The following is a 22,321-nucleotide window of genomic DNA, read 5'->3' as shown; positions in this document are numbered from 1 at the left end:
GTCTGTTAAAATCAAAAAAGGAAAGTATGGTTGGACACATTATGAGAATGGAGGAACTATCCTGTTAGAGGAGTGAAAGCCAGAAGGGAAAATACCTGGGAGGAAGCCACGATTAAAATATACGGAAGGACAAGGATATCAAAAGTCTGGCTCAGAATAGGGAAGAGCGGAAACCTGCGTCAAACCACTCAAAAGACTGCTGACTTGATTTTAGAAATGGCCCTTCTAATATTATATATTTACCCCAAAATACTTAATATGAGAACATGGAAAACTTATTTTACATTTGAATTTGCTATTAATAAAATTTGTTACATAAATATAAAGAGGCTCAGAGGTAGAGAGCTCATCTTTAGTGCAATTCAGATCATCTGAGTTTTGATGGTCAACACCGCAGGCGTGGGTTTTCTTGGGGTTTTCGCGTTTCTTTACATTATCATTGGTTCACTAATTCTTCTATCATTCATTCAGTAAAAATTATTTTAGGTTACTTTCAGCTCAAATAGAATACGATTTCAATTCTTTTGTAAAATGTATAATGTTTGCAAAACAGAATATATTCTTCTGAGATAAACTGTTAGTTGTCAAAATAGTATTGAAAATATTTAGTAAAAGTAATTTATTTGTAATATCTCATACAAGATGAATCAATACGAGTATATTTTTACAAATCCCCCTCTCTAAACTTTTGACCTTTTCCCCAGATTTCCACTGAAAACTAGCATTAAATCTTTACTTTTCTTCTTAGTGCAGCACATTAATCTTTCTGAATAAAGCGCTGTTGTATTTGGTATCCCGTATCTCACTTCAGCGTTCCATTATTCTTTAGGGACGTCATTTTCTTTGCTTTTTCACACAATATAATCTGATGTCACGAAAAGCTCAAGTACACTCAAGAAAACGAAAAGACGAAACAGACATTTTAATGTCCAGATTTTAATTATGAAGAAAGTTTGGTATGGTTTATTGAACATTTTACATCAACGAAGTTCGAAAAGCTCATAGTATCTCATCCCTCTCTTTTAGATTTAGGAGAACAAATATCATTCAGAACAAGGAGCGACAGTATCAGGAGCGCACCTACTGGGGTGTCTCCCGGGTCCGGATCCTCTCCAAAAAAACAAGCTTCGTAACTCTACTAAAATTTGTACACTTTCTTAACATACCGGTAACTATATTTGTTTAACAGAGAAATGACTGATGTAGCCTGAAGATTTGATTTTACACCTTCCTTTCCTTATAAATAATAAAATAATAATAATAATTAATTCTATCAGATTTTCTGAGAATACAGGTGGCAGTAATTGACAATTGCTTATCGTCTTTTAGAGTGCACAATAACATAGGCTTAATACTAATAGATGTATTGGACCCCCCCAGAAAGAACTTTGGACCCCTTCCAACAAACAACTCTAGGTGTGCGCCTGGATAGTATAATTATTTTTTAAAACATAGTGTACACTGTACTTAATTTAATTTCAATTCATAGGTTTTCCGGCACTGAAAATTTAACGAAAAGTATTTTTGAAACGAACAATCAAGGCTATATTTGAGTCATTATTATTATTATTATTATTATTATTATTATTATTATTATTATTATTATTATTTTATTAATATGCAATAAGAAAATAGTAAATACAAAGTTGGTGATGCGTTGTTCTGGATTGTATCATAGTCGAAGGGGTATTTTTTTTTTTTTTTTTTTTTTTGATTAGATCAGTAAAATTTACTGGGGTGTGTGACATTGGCAAACGGGTGATCAAGCGAAAGCAACCAGCGTATATGTATAAATAAATAAATAAAAATAAAGACCACCATAGTAACATGCATGAAACGACGCTATAACTATTTCAATCTTCAGGAACTAGGGTTCCGAAACTGCCAGATTCTACAAATGAAAATGAGCGGCGAAATTAATGAATACTGAATTCATTATTCCATTATACAGGCAAATGAAAAACATTCAAAAAATCATGTCCTTTGATCGTATGTTGTAATAAAAATATACACATACCTGTATATTATTCATGAACATAATTTGTGGCACAGAACTTTTTTTTTTTTTTTTAATAAAAGACCGAAAACTACCCATGAATAAATTCAATCTTCCTTATTCTTATATTGGAACGGAACCGGAAGTCATAGGCAATACTGGAATCTCCATACAGCTAAAGCGATCAGGGATAACAAGAAATTTTACATGGGTCTATTGAAACGGATGTAATAAATCTACTACTTCCGGTTTCAAACACTACGAAACGAAACATTTTATTCTTAAACGACGTACGGCGCTTGTTTGATAATGAACTAACTCAGATGTTCATTATATGACACTTTTTGATTATATGACACCAAAATCTCTCCTACTAATTTGTAACTAACTTCTATGAAAATGTACGAACTTTCTTTTCACCATTCAGGTAAAACATGGATCATATTTCTCAGCAAACAGTTTCTATCAACACATGAAATCAGCCGACGACTATTTGCAGACTTGCCAATATTCCGTTCTAATCACCAACCCCCTTTTCTCTGTTGCCCTCTGGCCTTCGGGCAATCTCTCCTTATATTACATTAGTTCCAAATTTGAGAGAGACTGTTTTATACAGTACAACTTTCCGTAATTGCTTCAAATAAATCATACTGGCCAACATTTGAATACGTGACCACTGTGGAATAATAATATCTAATAATAATGATAGCGCTGGCAGCAGAGGCGGCGTTAGGTGTGCGCGGGGCCTAGTGCCAATAATAACCCCGCGGGCAGGTAAAAAAAAAGTACTGGCAAAGATCGCTGAGTGCCTATTGGTCACCCTCAAACTCCGCTTCTGGTTGGCAGTACGACGTACTCCAGTGCAGTGGGGCCAAGTAGGGAGAACCTGAAGGAAGAGATAGCAGACTCCGGCTACGTGAGCCAACAACGACGATGGGATTAGAGAGGTGCAGATTACACATTTTTTTTTAATAAAAGACCGAAAACTACCCATGAATAAATTCAATCTTCCTTATTCTTATATTGGAACGGAACCGGAAGTCATAGGCAATACTGGAATCTCCATACAGCTAAAGCGATCAGGGATAACAAGAAATTTTACATGGGTCTATTGAAACGGATGTAATAAATCTACTACTTCCGGTTTCAAACACTACGAAACGAAACATTTTATTCTTAAACGACGTACGGCGCTTGTTTGATAATAAACTAACTCAGATGTTCATTATATGACACTTTTTGATTATATGACACCAAAATCTCTCCTACTAATTTGTAACTAACTTCTATGAAAATGTACGAACTTTCTTTTCACCATTCAGGTAAAACATGGATCATATTTCTCAGCAAACAGTTTCTATCAACACATGAAATCAGCCGACGACTATTTGCAGACTTGCCAATATTCCGTTCTAATCACCAACCCCCTTTTCTCTGTTGCCCTCTGGCCTTCGGGCAATCTCTCCTTATATTACATTAGTTCCAAATTTGAGAGAGACTGTTTTATACAGTACAACTTTCCGTAATTGCTTCAAATAAATCATACTGGCCAACATTTGAATACGTGACCACTGTGGAATAATAATATCTAATAATAATGATAGCGCTGGCAGCAGAGGCGGCGTTAGGTGTGCGCGGGGCCTAGTGCCAGTAATAACCCCGCGGGCAGGTAAAAAAAAGTACTGGCAAAGATCGCTGAGTGCCTATTGGTCACCCTCAAACTCCGCTTCTGGTTGGCAGTACGACGTACTCCAGTGCAGTGGGGCCAAGTAGGGAGAACCTGAAGGAAGAGATAGCAGACTCCGGCTACGTGAGCCAACAACGACGATGGGATTAGAGAGGTGCAGATTACACATCCATTTCAAATCGCTGGCTGATCGGCGTAAGACTTTTGTGTCAGGGAGTTTAGTTTAGTGAGTGTTAGAAAGTTTGGATGAATAATAGTAAGTTTCACATTATGAAACTTCGACAGATATTCTAACCATGATAATTCAATACTGAAACCCAAGACTGGAGGGCTATAAACTTCTGATCAGGCCCGTATCCAGGGGAGTCTAGGGGGCCGTCCCCTAAATTTTTACTACCAACTTAAAATTCTCACGGTAGGCTTGCAAATGAACTATAATATGGTTGGATCGTCCCCCCCCCCCTCTATATTTTTGGGCTGGCTACCGGTCTGCTTCTGATTCAAATACAGGGATAAGATCAGAAATAGAATATGCTCTTGAGATACTGAAACCATATGATAAAACAATTTCTCATTACATATTAACCATTCTTATTTGTAAGAGGATCAGAATTCAAACTGAAAGTTACAGCAGATTTCTACAGCTTCCAGATTAAAAAAAAAAAAAAAAAAAAAAAAAAAAAGGCGAAGATTTTTATGATACTGAATCCACAAACTCGCTGTGTACGAGGTGTATTCAAGTTGTAACACCTCCATTTTTTCCCCTCAGGATTGATAACAGATAGAAACATGCTGCATGCTTTAAATACGCGAGCACTCGTTGTCAATGCTGACAGAGACGGCAACATTGTACGGCACATAGAACTCTAGCGTCCGATGTGACAGAGATAACTGTGTTTGATACTAACGATACTCGTAAAATGGCGACGTTTTCATTACAAGAACAACACGTAATTATTCGTTTTCTCCATTTGCGTGGCGTGATACCGCTTGAAATTCATCGTCAGTGAGTGAGACATGTGATAATGGTGTTACGCATGTGTGTCATGTGCGTTCGTGGGGGGCGACAGCTTTTTGAAAGCAAAACAACGTGTGACAACAAACCAAGACAATTTCGGCCTCGTGAAAGCCGGTCGGACAACAGTATGCACAGATCTCATGGAAATGCCAACTTTGGAGACGATGTGTTCCGTACTCATTCGGCGATCCTCCAAAACAACTTTATCCACTCGTTCGATCATATCGTTAGACCAACTTGTGCGAGGCCGAGGTTGTCTTGCTTTGTTGTCACAAGACATTCTGCCTTCTTTGAATTGTCGCTCTCACCAACGCACATTAGACAACCATAACATCATCATGTCTCACTCAACTGTCGATTAATTTCAAGCGGTGTCACGCCACGCGAGTACAGTATGTACCAAAAACAGCCATCACTCCCACCGCTGTGCGTGTCGTACAGTGTTGCCATCTCTTGTCACGCATTGACAAGTGCTTCCGTATTTTAAAACAAACAGCACATTTCTATCTGTTACCAGTCCTGAGAAAAAAATGAGATTATAACTTGAATGCACCTCGTATATCTAATTTCTAGCTTCTTACTGTGATTTAATTTTTTTTTAACGACAATTAATGTTGAAACCGGCAATCGTGGATTTCTACCGCTTATGGTTTGATTAGACTGACAGGGGTGAAGATTAAACTTGTTCTTGGGTTGTTGAATCCAACAGTTTCACGTTGTATCTTACTTTTTTTTTTTGCTATATTGAATCTTCAATCAATATTGAAACCGAAAAAGATAGTAGGTTTCTAAAACTTCAGTTTTAGTAGAGGGTTAAGGAAATCTCCTTGGGATTCCGAATTCATTGTTTCTCACTATTTATTACCGCAGTGGGTCCCAACCGGTGTCGCGAAATTTTATAATTTGAAAATCATGAAGCCTTTATAGTTAAGACTCTTCGCTAAGTTCATTCCCTTTTTTATTTTTGTGAATAAATTAAAGATAATTAAAAAAAAAAGTAGACAGTATCTACAAACCGCAATTATATGGCTTTAGTAATGGTTTTCAAAACATTTCGTATGGAAAATAAAATTGGGTGCCCAACAATTATGCGCACCCAATTTTTTGGACTGTGAAAAAATATTTGGAGACGGCTACTAGGCCTACCTTATTTAATAGCATTCTGTAAATACCCTCTGTCTAACTTTCTACATTAAAAAAAAAATAATCATCATCTTTACGATATTCTAGAATTCAAGAAAGTGGGGTGAGTTTAGCTAAGAATAGGATTTCTGGGGTTTCGGCATCCATGGTCATGTTAGTTTGTCAAACATATGAGGGATGACGTCCCTCGGCAAGCACACTGCCCAGGGAATTAGAGGAGGAGGAATCCATCTGGGATCATTATGTTAGGTACCATTCCAGCATTTGCCTGGTGTAAATGAGGAAAACCTAGGGAAAACTTCATTCAGAATGGCTGGCCTGAAAAAGCTGTTACACCTGAGTGTCCCCACCGGGAATCAACCCCGGGTCCATTCACACCAAAGGCGAGAGCGTTAGCAAATACGCTACGCGAAGCCACGGGGTGAGTTACCGAAGAACCTTAAAATCAATTTTGAGACAGACTACCATTCAATGCCTCGGCGGCACCAACAATGTTCAATACTACGTAGAAACATTCCCTCATAGAAATTCATAGTATTTTTTATAGAAAAATGTGTGTCGCGATGTGGGCTTTCAGTAAAGTATGTCGTCAGTCAAAAAAAGGTTGGGAACCACTGTATTACCATGTTGGATCTATAAAGATCTAAAGACAATGGTAGACTTTTACCAGTCCTGGTTTCAGATAGTCAAGGGTGGAAGTAAAATCTATTCTTGGGAAAGCGAATAAAACTTTCTTGCTATCTATTACCGCTCTTTTTATAACGTGATCAACGTTGAAACTGGAAAGAGTAGATTTCTATCTAGCACTTCCGGTTTGAATGATAGTTTAAGGAAGGAGCTGAATCTGTTCTTGGGACACTTAATCTATATAAAGAAACTACTTCTTGCTATCACTAACAGTTTTTCCTCTCATATTTGTCGATAGATGTACAGACGGACATGGTCGTTTTATAGAAGACTTTCCATACGACTTCCAATTTTCAATCACAAATAACATGTAAGTTATTATATTAGTTTATTAGAAACGTAGTAGGCTTTTTTTTTTTTTTTTTGTAACTTTCCCATTCTTTTCAATTCAAGGCAAATCATGAAAGTTCTAATAGTGTCATTGGAATACCTAGCTAATCAAAGAATTTAAAAAGAAAGTGAGAACAACAGAAGTGAAAACACGCCATGCTATGACGCAAAAGCAATTTATATGAACCCACAGATTGCAGCACATATGAACCCAAGTTAACTATGCATTTTTATATTAATCACGGCATTATTTCATTTGATTTCTTAGAAAACAAATTAGAGCTCAAATATCCATGCCAAACTATTCGAATATTGTCAGACAAAATTGAAAATTCGAAAAATACATATTATCTATCTATCTATCCATATACAGTGGAGTCTCGTTAATTCGAACTTGGATAATTCGAACAGAAGTCCATTCCCTTTGAAAACTGTATTGAAAACAATAGTAAAAAATCGTGGATAAATCGAACTTTTGAACCTATGTTTTGGATAATTCGAAGTAAATACAGTTGAAATTTTTTTTAATGTTGGACAGATGTAAACAGAGGAATACAGTTTTAACGTGTTTTCAGTTATCCAGATGCAGCCATAGGGAAGAGTAATATAAACGATAAACAGAAAATCTATGTAATGATAAAGATGAAGGTGAGTTGGGAAGAAGTAAAGGTAGAGAACGTGTGTCAATCTCATTTTGTTTCAGAATTGGTTGAAAATTTAAGATGAATTATCGATAAAGTCAACCAAATGTTATTAATATCATATTCCACGCAATACATGAAATTCAAGATTCATTGACGTACAAAAACAATCAAATTTAAGCAAATAAGGTGTACGACTTCTTAAAAGTGAGAACAGAATATTCAAATGCTTACTGGTGTTTAATTGTTTGGGCTATTCAATGTATGTTGTAGTGTTGTACGTAAATATATTTTCCATTGTACACGTAGTTTGAATTATGTGGAGTCAATGTCGTTTGTTAGTTTGAGGTACCGTATTCGATCATGCAAATAATAAGCTGCTTTAAAGGTGAAGATCTACACCATATGAATTATGTTTTTGATGCACAGTACTTTGGTTTGTTTGTTGTTATATATGTGAAAATGAATATTGTTGGATAATTCGAAGTTTTTTCGTATCCCCTTGGACTTCGAATTAAAAAGAGCCCACTGTATGTATATATGGCCGGATTCAGGATTTCTTGAAGGGGGGTAAACCAATAACTACCACTTCATTTTATTTAAATTTTTAAGCTTTTAAATGCCTTTAGGCATCTGTGGTGTGTAAGAGGAATATTACTTTATTCAGTGAATCCTTTTCCTTCAACCTTCAGAAAATCGACTTAAACTATTGCTTTTGCAAAACTAAGCTTTCTTTTAAGCCTCAAACGGACACATGACAGCAGAAAGTTTCGGAAAATGTTGCTTTTTCACTGTTAGGTTCCCATTTTAAATGGTGTATATTTACAGTGAAGGGGGTGCATGTGCTCAGAGACAAAAACAATGGTGATTGGAACGAAGTGGAAGGTGTCAAATATAGATCTTGGTAACGGAGTAGTAGCCTACTACAAATGTGAACGTGGAGAGCGAATGTGAAATAAAAGCAAGGATTGCTAATGCGAAAGAAGCATTTAGGAAGAACAAAGGTTTATTTTGTAAGCCGTTGACTAAAGAGTTAAAAAAAAATCATAAAAGATCTCGTGTAGAATATTTGACCTTACTGGGCAGAAGCATGGACATTATGCAAAAAGAATGAAAAAAGGCGGCTTTTGAAATGTTAAGGTGGAGAAGAATGGAAAACTAATTAGGAATAGTGGGGGAGGAAAGAATAATAGTAGATATAATTAAAACGATGAAAAACTCGTTGGGAAATTGGCCGAGAAAGAAACCCTCATATAATGTACAGTGGCAGTAAAAAGGAGGAGAAATATAAAAGGACACATAATTAATTGACTGTATTGCATTAAAAAAACAAACAAACAAAAAAAAAACCTGCAATGTTACAGTGAAGATATTAGCCGATGTATTAACTTAAGACCGTGGTACAAAAAAGCATCTCAGTTTGCGGCACTGCCAGGAATACACAAAAAATGAAACTGAATCTTTCACTTTAACGTCCAACGAAATTATATCCTTAGACTAAGGGAGACTATGATAAAGACACGTAAATGGCGATGGAAGAATTGGTTGAATGATAAAGTGTGAGGAAACGGGAGTATCCCGAGTAAGTTCTCGGACATAATGTTGTTCACTACAAACTTATTTCGCCGCAGATGGAACCAGGGACGTCATACACCAGAGGTAAGCGCTCTACCACTGAGCCACTGTGCCCCCACCAATAATTCAGAATACCTATTGCAGGTAATTATTTCAGGGGGTGGCTTGGAAAGGAAGGGGGAAGAAATTTCCCAGGAGCACTTCTCTGATCGCTCTGAACCTAGGTTATCAATATTTTCGTAGTATTTCTGGCAAGAGTGCACTTTGTTCACAACAAGTGATTTTCTCCATTGTTAATATAACGCAAGGTAGGAATAAGTAGGGTAGGGTCGGATTAGCTTAGGGATAGGGAAGTTTGGACCCATTTTGTTAAAATTAATAGGGTGTAATTGCTCGTATTACTATTGTATCGGTTCCTATGAATGTTGTGCACAAAGTGCACTCTTACCGTATTTCTTTTAGTTGCACTGTACTACAATTCTTCCAGCACCAGCAAGCGGTACCGAGAAAACTCCTCAGGACCAACCGCGGCATCCCATACAGAAATGAATTCAAAGAGCCCCGTTGTATGATTTTCTGGCAAGCTGATACACAGCTTCAAATTTTCTAAATAACTTGTTGATTGGGAATCCCCATCAATACCATACTGCCCAGGGCTCCGAAGAGATTTGTTAGGACACTGTCGGGATCCAAACCCCATATCAACAACTCTCAAGCTCAACATTCGTATTCACAGAAGCACAAAAATAAATATATGTAATAGGCCTACATACAGATTAATTTATCCTGTAGTTTCCGTTTAATTTAGTAGCAAGTAAATACAATTAACGAATGAAATGACACTTACCTTTTTAATTTATAAATGGTAAATATCGTGAAGACAGCTACTAAGCTTATTTCAACTGCTTGCAGCTCAAACACCATAGTTTTGCACAAGAATATAATAAAAATGATAAAAAGCACTCGAATAAAAGTTATGTAAAAATGAATATAAAATAAAATTACATCACTAAAAATCCACACACTAAACTACGAAATAAAGTTCAATACACTATATGCGGAAATTAGCATTAAGTCACACGCAACGTAAGAAATCTGCACGATTTTACGGTTTGTAAGATAGCGGCATTGTCCGGAAAGTTTCTGCGCCTGCTGCTATCTGTTGCTAAACTAGCGACTTGGGTGACAGAAAATTGAAACACTGACCGTCCTTCAGAAAGTATTTACTGGCCTTGGCGGAGAGCACTTGTATCAGCGGGAAGAACCTGTTATGAAATTTACCTTCTCGTTAGATCATTTCAATATCACGAAAGAGGAAAAGGAAAGAGAAAAAACACAAGGGATTGAACTCTATGACGTTAATTATTACTCACGCTGACCATTGGTTTAGACTGAATTCGCTGAAGAAACGGAACGAAAAGGTCGCTTTTGAACGTCATATGCGAGCAACTTATAATGACAAATACTGAAGCTTGTTTATTTTTGGTTTACTAACATGGAGTTCAAATAGATGAGGAGGAACAAATATCACATACAGTTGCTATAAGAATGAGTCAACATTCAAAAATGAAGACAGCTCTCTTCGCAAGTGTAGTAGGTATCGCGTCAAGCATGTAGCGAGCCCACTAAGACAGGAGAACGAGACCATTTTGTGGGGGATTCCTTGAGTTCGTCTTACATTTTATATACCAACAAAGGACAAAGTTTAAGGGGGGCTCAGCCCGCCTGGCTACCTCGTAGCTACTGGTCTGCAGGGCGTATGCTTTTATGCACGAGGTTCCGGCTTCGATCTCCATTTGAAAGAATCAAACGCACTGCAATGATTTAGATTCACTTTAAACCAGGGTTTCTCAACCTGGGGGTCGCGAAAATAAGCGGAAGAGATAAATATAATTAGAAACTAATACCGGAAAATATTTTAAAATTTATTTAGAATTTTATTCTGGTAAGTATATTTCTATGTTTATACATATATTGTTACGAACAACAAAAAATAGGGCTACTAAACATTTTCTACAGATGCAGAGTTGTTTAAAAATAAATTTAAATAAAAGAGGTACGATATGAAACTAATAAGAACTGCATATTGAAATGTCAGAAAAAAAAACATGCAACAAAACCTCCATATTAAAATACAATTAAAATTGAAAGCTAATGAGGTACCTCAGCATGGTGTGATTTCACTAGTGTGACATTGTCCGGTTCAATCTTCATGACGCACATTATCAAGTCATTTACAATACTCATTTTTTTTTTTTAGCAACTGTCAGTTTTTATAATAAAAAAAAAAAAACAAAATTAGAAATCACATTTTTTAATCATATGACTCAAAATTAAGGGAGTTACGAAGTTTAAAATTTTCAAATGGCCTCCATTTTGAAACAGTATGACGGATCGGGTTCGATATATGAATGAACTGACCAAATTTGGTTTTAATCCATTCGCTTTTAGAGAACTTACTGTATCCACTATATACAAAAAATGGATTCTACTATTGTAGAAATAGATGGATATCGTGCGATCTCCACAATAAGTAGGCCTATATTAAAAGTCCCACACAAGTTTATTAGAAATCAGAGATTGTAAGGAAGTCGCTGGCAAGAGGATGTGATAAAATGGGGGTCGTGATAGGAATTAGGTTGAGAACCATGCTTTAAACCATGTCTCTTTCATTGCTAACAAAGAACCAGTGGCGGCATGAGGGAAGTTACACCGATAAAAATTTAGATTTTATCACTACAAGATGATGGGAGATAGCTTCAGAAAGCTGTACTAAAGAATAAGTATTCGTTAAGTTCTCTTCCCTTAGCTTCTACCGACAAACTTTAGATTTTTACTGTTATGACTTCCCTCAAGAGCCGCCACTGCAAAGAACGTAAGTAAAATCAATTGAAAGATAAGATCACTACAAACAGAATGCGAATCAAAGTTTACATTAGCGAAAGGGGTTGGTATTCTTACGTAGGCACGAAAAGTGGAACTAGGGATGCGCACGAGTCGAGTTGAGTCGAGATTTAAGCCTGTCTCGACTCGTCTCGAGAAAAATGTTGTCTTGACTCGAAAATATATTTCTGTCTCGACTTGTGTCTCGACAGGCCCGTATTTATATATTGTGCGCTAGTGATGAGCGCAAGAGTCTTGGTCTTGCAGTTTTTGCAAGAGTCTTGCATGCAAGACCAAGATCAAGACCAGGAATCCCGATGCAAGACCAAGACCAAGACCAAGGGGTGCAAGACCAAGACCAAGACCAAGACCATACCTGCAAGACCAAGACCAAGACTCTTGCGCAAGAGTCTTGCACAAGTATGGTACTACTTGATTTTTTATAGAATGTAAAAAGGAAGGGGGGAAATCATTACATCTTTCACGTGAACTTCTTGGCTCCAGTAAAAATACCGCCGGAGTGAATAAGTTCCCAGTAGTTTGTGCATTCCATGTGAGTCGATCTGCTCCTGTAACATATAGCTACAATATGTCGTTTTTTGAATCGGTTGTTCACGAGACGACCGACAGCATAATTCTATGCATTGTTACAAGCTATAACTTCCGTGTCTGATTTACTTTGGTCATCATTTGATCATTCACGACGGCCCATGATTGGATTTTGGGAAATCGTACGAATAGTTGTGTCCATAAGAAGTGGATAAGCAAAAATAAACTAGAGCATGTTATGGACACGGTAGCTCAGTGGCAGAGCGTTCACCTCTGGCACATGGGGCCCTGGTTCGATCGCAGCTTGTGCTATGTGAGCTTCTTTGGTGAACAAACACCCTGTGCGTTGGTTTTCCCGTTTCCTCGTACTTTCTTCATTCCACCATTTCTCATCATCACTGTTTCCCTTGGCCTCAGTGTAATAATCGTGAGACGTTAAAGTAGATATTTCATTTCATTTTAAAGCATACTAGTGGTGTTCTTCTTCCAAAACTGAAGAGAAATGTAGTATTGAACATTGGCAATTCCGTACACCATAGGTGCCGACTACATAGGTATGGCCTTGGCTCTGAGGTTCAAGCATCCATTGGAAATTTTTAATGTGTACTTATAAAATTAATATTGAAATAACATTTTCATGACATTGACAAAAACTTAGCGCATGTGACCGCAAGTGTGATTTCATAGGTGAATGCTTATACGTTAAATAATTGTTTATCAATATAACTTATAGCCCCCTTAGGTATACGGCATATCTAGGATTCAACGATATAACATTATACTGTACAACAATAAATAATCTATATTCACAACTAAGAGTGATTTCGTACTTATTTCAAATAACTTGAAGTTTAATGCCGTTATTATGTATTTCTAATGTAGGTCAAAAGTATTTATATAAATTGAATTTACACAAAAGACATAGACAGATGAGTCGTTTTCAGTTTTCACTAAAATTATTCTAAAATATTGGGGCCGCAGTGGCTCAGTAGTAGTGCGTTCAGCTCTGGTGTTTGGGGTCCCGCATTCGATCCCAGCCCTCGCCAAGTGAACTTTGTGGTGGACAAACACCGTGTGCGTGGGTTTCCTCGGGGTTCTCCAGTTTTCTCCCACTTTCTTCTTTCCACCATTTTCATTCATTTTTCATCATCACTGTCTCCTTTAGCCTAGCCGGCATAATTGTGGGACATAAAACTCAAAGATTTCATTTCATTTCATATTCTAAAATATTAAGAGGTTTAATTATTATTATTTTATTTTTTTCTCTCTTTTTTGGTTAATATTGCAAAACATATCATCATCGACATAATAATAGCTATTCTGCCATTATTGGCAGGTCACTTGCTGCAGCTGAGAAGCTTCGATGACTGTGGTCCTCAGTTAGCCTCTTCGTCTTAACGTAGCAATTTTCTGTCTTAATATCTTTCTTCAACTACGATCTCCTTCGCCCCCTCCCTCTAGCACGTCCCTCATTATACAGTTCCTCCTCAGCCAATTTCTCCCCTACTGCTAATATTTCTAAAACCTTCGCACTCGTTTCTCGTTCAACCCAGCCGATTCTCTCCTTTTTTCTCCATGCCACAGTTCGAAAGTCTAATTGTTTCATCGTTTTTGCGTAATGTCCTTGTTTCTGCCCCATACAGTACATATTAGAATCAGTAAAACAAACTTTCAATATTTAATTGGGAGTTTGTTCAATACAAAGATGAGCTAATCGTGGTTGGAAAGAAAAAAAATCTGATGCCTTTAGGGTGTAAAAATAATCTTGCAATTATGGTATTTGTGCCGTCTTGGTTTTGTTTCATTCGTCTCACTGTCAGGGGTACCCTCCCAAGTTTGGGAACCAGTGGAGTATTGGATCTGTTAAAACATACAAAAATATTACGAAATGTTGTGATTTATCTTATAAGTAGTGAAGCGTGATCACCCGTTGAAAAAAAAAAAAAGTAAAGGTCATCGCGTATGTTGTACAATATCATCACACTTACACGAAGGTAAAATATATTACATTTAGAAACATACATTGTATTTCCCTCACTATTGACGCAATGTAGGATTTATTATCTCTTATATCCAGAGTAAAATTTGCTTATGAAAATCATAGATTTCTTAAAAGCAAAACTTGCAAGACTCTTGCAAGCAAGACCAAGACTGGGTGTGCAAGACCAAGACCAAGACCAAGACTAGGTATGCAAGACCAAGACCAAGACCAAGACCGAGGGTTCCAGTGCAAGACCAAGACCAAGACCGCATGTGCAAGGCCAAGACCAAGACCAAGACCACCCGGGTCTTGGTCTTGGTCTTGCATTTGCTCATCACTATTGTGCGCCCCTGTGCTCTAAATAATTTGCCGTCCCCCTCCCCGAAAACGACCAATATTGGAGTTGAATTTATAGTTTTTGGGGTCGCTGAGATGAATTGTGACAGTTTAAATCCAATTCAACTTCAAGGTCATACTCCACTCTCCAGGGACCGGGCGAGATCGAAAAGCGACAGGTATTAGTTATGAATTCATAGTTTTCGAGGTCGCTGAGTTTAACTGTATCAGTTTTCATGATGTGTAAGTTCATCGTCACCCCATTGGGTTGGGATGGGAGAGGATGATTTTTAAAAAATAATCAGATGAGCTAGGTAATTGGTAACTACAGTAATTAGAGTGAATTAAACATATTAACATATTTTCTCGCGCTTGCGCTGAACTCTGCGGGTTGCTAGTTTTAAATTACTTTATTGTGAATCTTTAAAAAAAAATCTAAGGGTAGCGGTGGCTTAGTGGTAGAGCGTTCATCTCTAGTGCATGGGTTCGATCCTAGCTCGCGCCAAGTGAGCTTTGTGGTGGACAAACATCGTGTACGTAGGATTTCTCGAGGTTCTCCAGTTTCTCCCACCTTCTTCATTTCACTATTTATCCTCATCATCACCGTCTCCTTTAGCCTCGTCGACATAACCGTGGGACGCAAATCTTAAAGATTTCATTTCATTTTTTAAAAAAATCCAAAATTTTGCCGCCCTGCGCTCGAGCACAGAGTTGGAAGGGAACCTTCTAACTTTGACTTTACACAAGCTAGACAAACACTATTAGCTAAAAGATAAATCAAACATATTGCTGGATATATATGCTAAGTTGTATAAGTAAGTAAATACAAAAGTCGTGAAAAGCAACAACCTCACTACGGCACGTAAGAACAGATAACTACAATGAAATGGTAATGTAGTTTGTCAATCACATTCGAAACTAGGACACACGATCCAGCAGGACGATTTTCCTTAACATGACAAGACAGTTCTTAACTTCAAAAGAATCGCTGATATTACATTCGAGTCAATCCATTCTAAGTGATCAAGCAAGTGTCGCTCGACCATCTCCAAAAAATCTATATATTTTTTTTTATGAATGTTTATCTTATATCAGGGTACTTCAAAACCACAAATAATTATTTTTTTTTTTACAACATCCCATGGAGACGCAGCGGTTGCCGCCATTTTGCGTTTTTTCGATTTTAAGCATTTACGTTGTTTTGAATATCTCAGAATGTATTTGTCCTACCGAATTGAAAATTGCTGGACGTCTCCAACTTGCGAAGAGCTAAAACTTTGATCTCTTAACATTTTTGCCTAAAACCACTTGAAAGGAATGAAATCAGGGCCTACAGTAGCAGCATTTTTGGACATTGAAGACATGTTTGGGGAGAGGAAACAACTGACGTGCATGTAGTCCGGGATCATAAGTTAATACACAAAAATTTACAGACCTGTAGCTGCTCCCAAAGGCCTGGGGGAAAAAATCGTAAAGTTGGAGAATTATGCCAATTTGGCATGTTTCACTGTTCAATATCTCCAATGGGCCTGGATTAAAAAAAAAAAAAAAAAAAAAATCTGAAATTTTGGGAATAGTTACTCCTTTAGTATACTATAACACAGCAAAGTGCGTTTTGAGTTTTTGAGCAGAAGGGGATCAAAGTATTAAGTAATGACGTTATACTCTAGGAGGTGTTTTGTTCACAAATTAAACTGGAAATTCGCTGTTGTGAAGTAAAATAAAGTAGGATGAATGGTTAGTCCAGTCAAGGCTCTTAAACTCGTTTCTTTCCCCTAGTTGTAACACTGTCTTATCACACCCACAGCAGCACTGATGAAGAATTCCGGTATTAGCAGAAGGCGAAACAAGTCAAAATGTACACTTGACAGAAAGTCCGTAAGTACTCATTGTTCTTGCTGTTTGCTCTATCAATGATATTCAATCCTGTTTATTCTTGTTTTAACTGTCAACTCATGCAGAAGACTGTTGTCCTTTCGTTTGATCTACATTTATAAGTCAGTGAACACTTACTCATTGTAAACACCGACTGCAGATGAGATGTGGACCTACTGGTTAACGTGGAATCCAAACCATATGCGCTCCCGCCAGGAATCGAACCCAGGTCTCCCACGCTAAAGGCGTGTACGTTAACCGCTTAGCCACGAACTAGCTCAATCTTTGGATTTGTTTGTCAACATTGCTTAAAATATATTTCTCAGGCGAGTTTCCCAAATGGTTTGAGAGCAGATCACAGCTTGGTTGTTTCGTTTCATGCCACTACATTCTGCTTTGTAGGACGTGGGTTTAAATGTAATATGGTATACGAATCAATATGCTCTTATTCTGAAATCGAACCCTACTATCTCTCCGGATAGGCAATAGATTTTTTAATAAAAATATTTACTTTTATTTTTAAATTTAGATTTAAAATATAATCTATCCACGAAACTTATCTCAACTTTGATGAGCTCTTTGTCAAATCTAATAGCTCTGTTAACAGCGTTCAGTACCTAGGCCATCCAGAGGCGGCTCTTTAATGCAGTCACAAAGTCACATGCCTCCCTAATTAATACGAAGAAAAATAAAGAATTTTAGCTATTTATTAATATAAACTAATAAAGAACGATGGAAGAAAAAGAATTACTTATTTTAATCTTCAAGGGAAATAGAGAAAGATATGTGATATTCAGAATTTACGTATAACAAACACGTATCTGGTTTTACATAGTAACATGGAATAATTTTAATTGGAAACTGAGCCAATTTCATTAAAAGTAATTGCAACGCAACACAAAAATTGTATTACAATTCCCAGTGGGAGCTCATGTGATTTGGATTCCACGTTAAGCTGGAGATTCTCATTTCATATAGTCTCGGTGTTAAAGGGGACAATAATCTCAAATCTAACCAGCAAGGTATAGTACACAAATCTTTTTTCTTTTTCTTTTTTTTTACCTTTTAATAGTATTTTAATGAAAACTTGGTACCATTTAACAGTCTTACATATATATATTTTTTTAAAGTCCAATAAATTCTTGCAGGACATCGAGTTTTATTTTTATTAGCTCACAGTAGCTTCCTCTCCTGACATCAGCATATCATAATCGGTCGAAATTTCGATATGATCGAGAAGCTGTTGACAAATAAAGGCTAAGAAGATAACCAAATTATTCCTAAGTATAATGTTGGGCTGCCGATTAGATGGGAGATAAAAACGCAACCTGCTGCATTTCCTCTCTGAATACTAACTAGGGAAGTATGATACTTGAAGTGGTACGCGGGGATGTGCATGTGTTATATATTATTGAAAAGATCACACCGTGTACACCTCACATCTGAAATATCTCGCTTGAATGGGGTCAGTAGGGGGCGTTGCGGCCATTTGAAAATCAGAACTAGGCACGCTCCGAAACACTACAAAACGTTACATAATAGGAAGCTATGATATAATTGTTTTGAGACGTAGTATGTATAGGTTTCAAAGGAAGTTGAATACGAATCTGACATAAACTGTTTACAAATCAAAATGGCGGATCCAACATGGCGGACAAGATGCAAAACACTGCTATGGAACTGAAAGCGGGTAGGTAGAGGTTTTCGTGGCCACAGAGCACGAATCCAATGTTAAAAGTGCAATGTTAACAGTGTGTGAGAAATCTGTTCACCTAATTTAAAAAATCGCATTCACTTACAAAACTGTTTTAAAAGTGCAAAGGACTATCATTTTTTAAATGAAGGGAATTGTTTGAAAAATTGTTTCCTACAAAAATTGTTCAATTTTCCAAGCTCTTTCGAACGAGGTATCACTCGACCTATGTTCCCATTTGAAAATTTCACGTACACCCCCTCCCCCCAAAATGGGGGCAGGGGAACCTTATGTTTGACTCATTTTTTAGGCCCCTCTGCATTGTACATTGACTCTCAACATTTTTCTTATTTGATGTATAGTTCGCGAGATATTGGCTTGTAACACTTATTTTGACTCACCCTACATATTTTATATTATATATATATATATATATATATATATATATATATATATATATATATATATATATATATATATATATATATATATATACACTTGAATGTGCATATTTTGATTACAGACCAAACATTGTCATTCATTACTGATAAAGATAATACAACGAACACACAGCATCTCACTCTCTCGCTCCGAAATAAAGTACATAAATACATGGCCTTGGCCTTGAACTCTTGTGAATAGCATCCCTATAAAAAGAAAGAGCATTCCTGCTCTTAATTTACATTTAATTGAGACTTTAGGGGTCTATACAAGACACAAGGTTGCAACAATAGTTACATAACCAACCAGACACTAGTAATTATATATAATTTTAAAGTCGATTGCAAATGTGCACGGCTTACGCTTTCACACTTATCAACGAAGACAGCATAAACTATTGAGTCGTAATAATGGCGGCCGGGACCACTGGCGTCTTTGGCTTGTAATTTTTTTTTTTTTTGGGGGGGGGGGCATCAAAGAAAGTGATTTTAAATGGTACTACCTAGCCCAACATGTTATCTTCGATTCAATTTATTACCTTTCAGTTTACATTCACGGACTTCCTAAGGTACGTATATCAAGAACTGTTATAATCGTTTCACAGCCTGAATATTATATTCCAAATAAATGTAATTATTATTATTTATACGTTATTCTGTCGTTATAAATAAATTAAATTAGAATAAAATATTGAATATTTTGTACTTCAAAATATTGTGGGGACGCGTCCCCCTTGTCCCCACCGCCAGAAACGACCGTGGCCGGAACACTTGGAATCTTTTCTCGATACCTATTCGATACAGAGAAGAGACACAGTACATACTCGTATGTATATTAATACGTTAATCTTAATATAGCCATGGGCGGCCTTAGCCCCTGCAGGGCCTAGAACTAGGCGTGTTCGATAAGGCTGAGGACCTATCGAACTTCGAGAGTGAAAATTTATCGAGTTGTCATCGGTTACTCGAAACCGTTCGAGTATTTTAAATTATCGAAGTTTCGGGTATTATCGAAATTTCGAGTATTATCGAAGTTTTGGGTATTATCGACATTTCGAGTATTATCGAAGTTTCGGGCATTATCGAAATTTCAAATATTATCGAAGTTTCGGGTATTATCAAAAGTAGTGATGAACAGTTCGGTTCCTTCACCTCTCCATTGGTTCCTTCTTGGAGCCAAACTAGTCAAACAACTTTTTTCATCTGAAAAGTTATTGCAAAGTAGTATTTGTTGAAATCATACGTAAAATTATTTTTCTGCCTGCCCCGTTATTGGCGCAATCGACAAAGTGACTATTAGTAGACTAATGGTGTCTTGGGTTCCAATTCCATTCGGGTGATGCGTTTTCCCTTCCTCTTTCTCTCTTCTGACAGACTGCTTAAACCTTGTACAGATCTGTGGGGAAAAAACTTTTCTTCATTTCATTGCTAAGGAGAGAAGTTTTAATGTGAACACCCTGCATATATGTAATATATATTATATACAACTATGATAACCTCGAATGCATTGTTTCTTCCGAACACTCCGATAATCCCGAACTTTTCAAAATATTCTAGCGACTCGACAAATGCGATCATATGGATATATTTCTGTATTTGCTGCTTTCAAACAATTCGAGACTCTCGAACAGTTCGAGTGTCTCGAAGTTGTCTAATATTTCTTACATTTCGAGTGCCTCAAACACCTCGAGAGTCCCGACCACTTCGAGAGTCTCGAACATTTCGGGAGTCTCGAAAGTTCGATAATTCGATAAAATTAAAATTCTTTATCGATGTTTTGAAATGTTATCGAATTGTTATCGATTACTCGATTATCGGAACAGCCCTACCTAGAACAATGGAGCCCCGTGGGGGCCTTCGCCGGCTGCAGGACACAATATCAAAAGAAAAAAGTGTCGCCAACAGAAAATCGCCTGTGTAAATATCAACAAGTAAATATAGAATTATTCTCGATTTCAGCGATGTCTTTGTTTGCAAATTGTAATATTACAGAGAATTGGACAACAGAAGTAATATCTCAATAAGAAAACATTATTATTATTATTATTATTATTATTATTATTATTATTATTATTATTAATAATAATAATAATAATAATACATAAATATAAAAGAGTAGTACTTGTTTTCTTTTAACAAACATATGTTATTTTTTTGCTTTTAATTGCGATGAGTTTTTTAAATTCATTTTAAATAGTTTTTGAGGATATGTCATTCTCATTAATCACATTATTTGTCATTTGGAAAAGAAACAAAGAAAAAAAGATAAAGTTGCAATATGCCCCTTGAATGGTAAAACTTCTTTTTTTAAATCTCGTACCAATTTCTGCCAGCAAATGAATGTTCTAGCTGGATTTCCAAGTTTCCTCGTTACCAGAACGAGTGCCGATGACGTCACAGAGCACTTTCCTGATGGGTACTTATCTACAGATAAACTGAAGGATACCGGCACTCGCTAATACACAGAAAATTTAGACAGTAACACTGTTTTTATTCATGGTGCATATGTTGGTGCCTGCAGATGGGCTACTTATAGAACTGTAATCGGTTTGAGTACTCTGGGATTTTCTAAGCTTTAGAATTTTACTGACTGTCACTTAATCCTATTTTCCATAAATGTTTAAAAAAATTAAAAAAATAAAAGTAGACTCTGAAGCATAGGGCCCAGGCAATTGCTCGATTCGCCCTATATGAAAACCACTACCGAATATAGCATTAGTAATAATAGTAATCAGTGGCGGCTTCAGAATTCTACAAAAGGGAAGTCATGCTTCCAATGGCGGTGAAGCATGACTTCTCTTTTGTAGAATTCTGAAGCCGCCACTGATTACTATTATTACTAATGCTATATTGCAAAAGTACAAAGAGGCTTTGAGATCTCCAGTGATTTTTCACGTTGAACTTCAATAAATTCAATTAAATAGATACATAAATCAGTGGTGGATCTTGAGAAATTTACATCGATAAAAATGCAATTTTTTTCTCCGCTAGATGCTAGAAGTTGTATGAGACTTTCTTCCCTTCCACTTATAGCGATAAGATCTACATTTTTACTGATCATGTGACTTCCCTGAAGAACCGCCAATGACATAACCTAAATTAAACTTCCTGTTGCTATATCTTATGAAGGGGTAAGGTCGGTCTGATGATTTTGTACGGCTCGTCTACAACGAATTTATATTTGTGACACTGAATTAACTCGAATTTACAACCTAACGCAACATTTTATTATACAGTATCATGATACTGCTATTTAAAACAGTTTGTTTAGAATAATTTCCTCTTAATATATTCTGCATTCATTTACGTTCAGAAGTCTTCAAACCACCAGGGAATGTGGACCACATTAAGTACTGATATTTCTCATGACGTTTGCAGTAGAGACCTGCACGGGCCGGGCTTGGACGGGCCAACTCTATTATTCCTTTGGGCCGGGTCGGGCCTGGGCGGGCCGACACTGATTTTTCTTCAGGTCGGGCCGGGCTCG

General features: G+C 36.8%; 1 protein-coding gene across 2 annotated transcripts in view; it reads right to left on the bottom strand.

Annotated features, from left to right (window-relative positions):
- Positions 1 to 22,321, bottom strand: part of Flo2 (flotillin-2) — a 112,032-nt gene that overhangs the window by 54,809 nt on the left and 34,902 nt on the right. Inside the window, exon 1 of one of the 2 annotated variants that reach the window (XM_081768716.1) lies at positions 9,925 to 10,354. The exons of the other annotated variant lie outside the window; for it this stretch is intronic. The gene's annotated coding sequence lies outside the window, so the exon portion shown is untranslated. Of the gene's footprint in view, positions 1 to 9,924; positions 10,355 to 22,321 lie in introns of those variants that run through there. 2 annotated transcript variants of the gene reach the window in all.

Source organism: Thermobia domestica, chromosome 8, assembly GCF_964235325.1.
Source record: "Thermobia domestica chromosome 8, izTheDome1.hap1.1, whole genome shotgun sequence".
Taxonomy (NCBI): Eukaryota; Metazoa; Arthropoda; class Insecta; order Zygentoma; family Lepismatidae; genus Thermobia; species Thermobia domestica.
The sequence above is the reverse complement of the archived record's forward strand: the minus strand, read 5'-3'. Positions and strand labels throughout refer to the sequence as shown.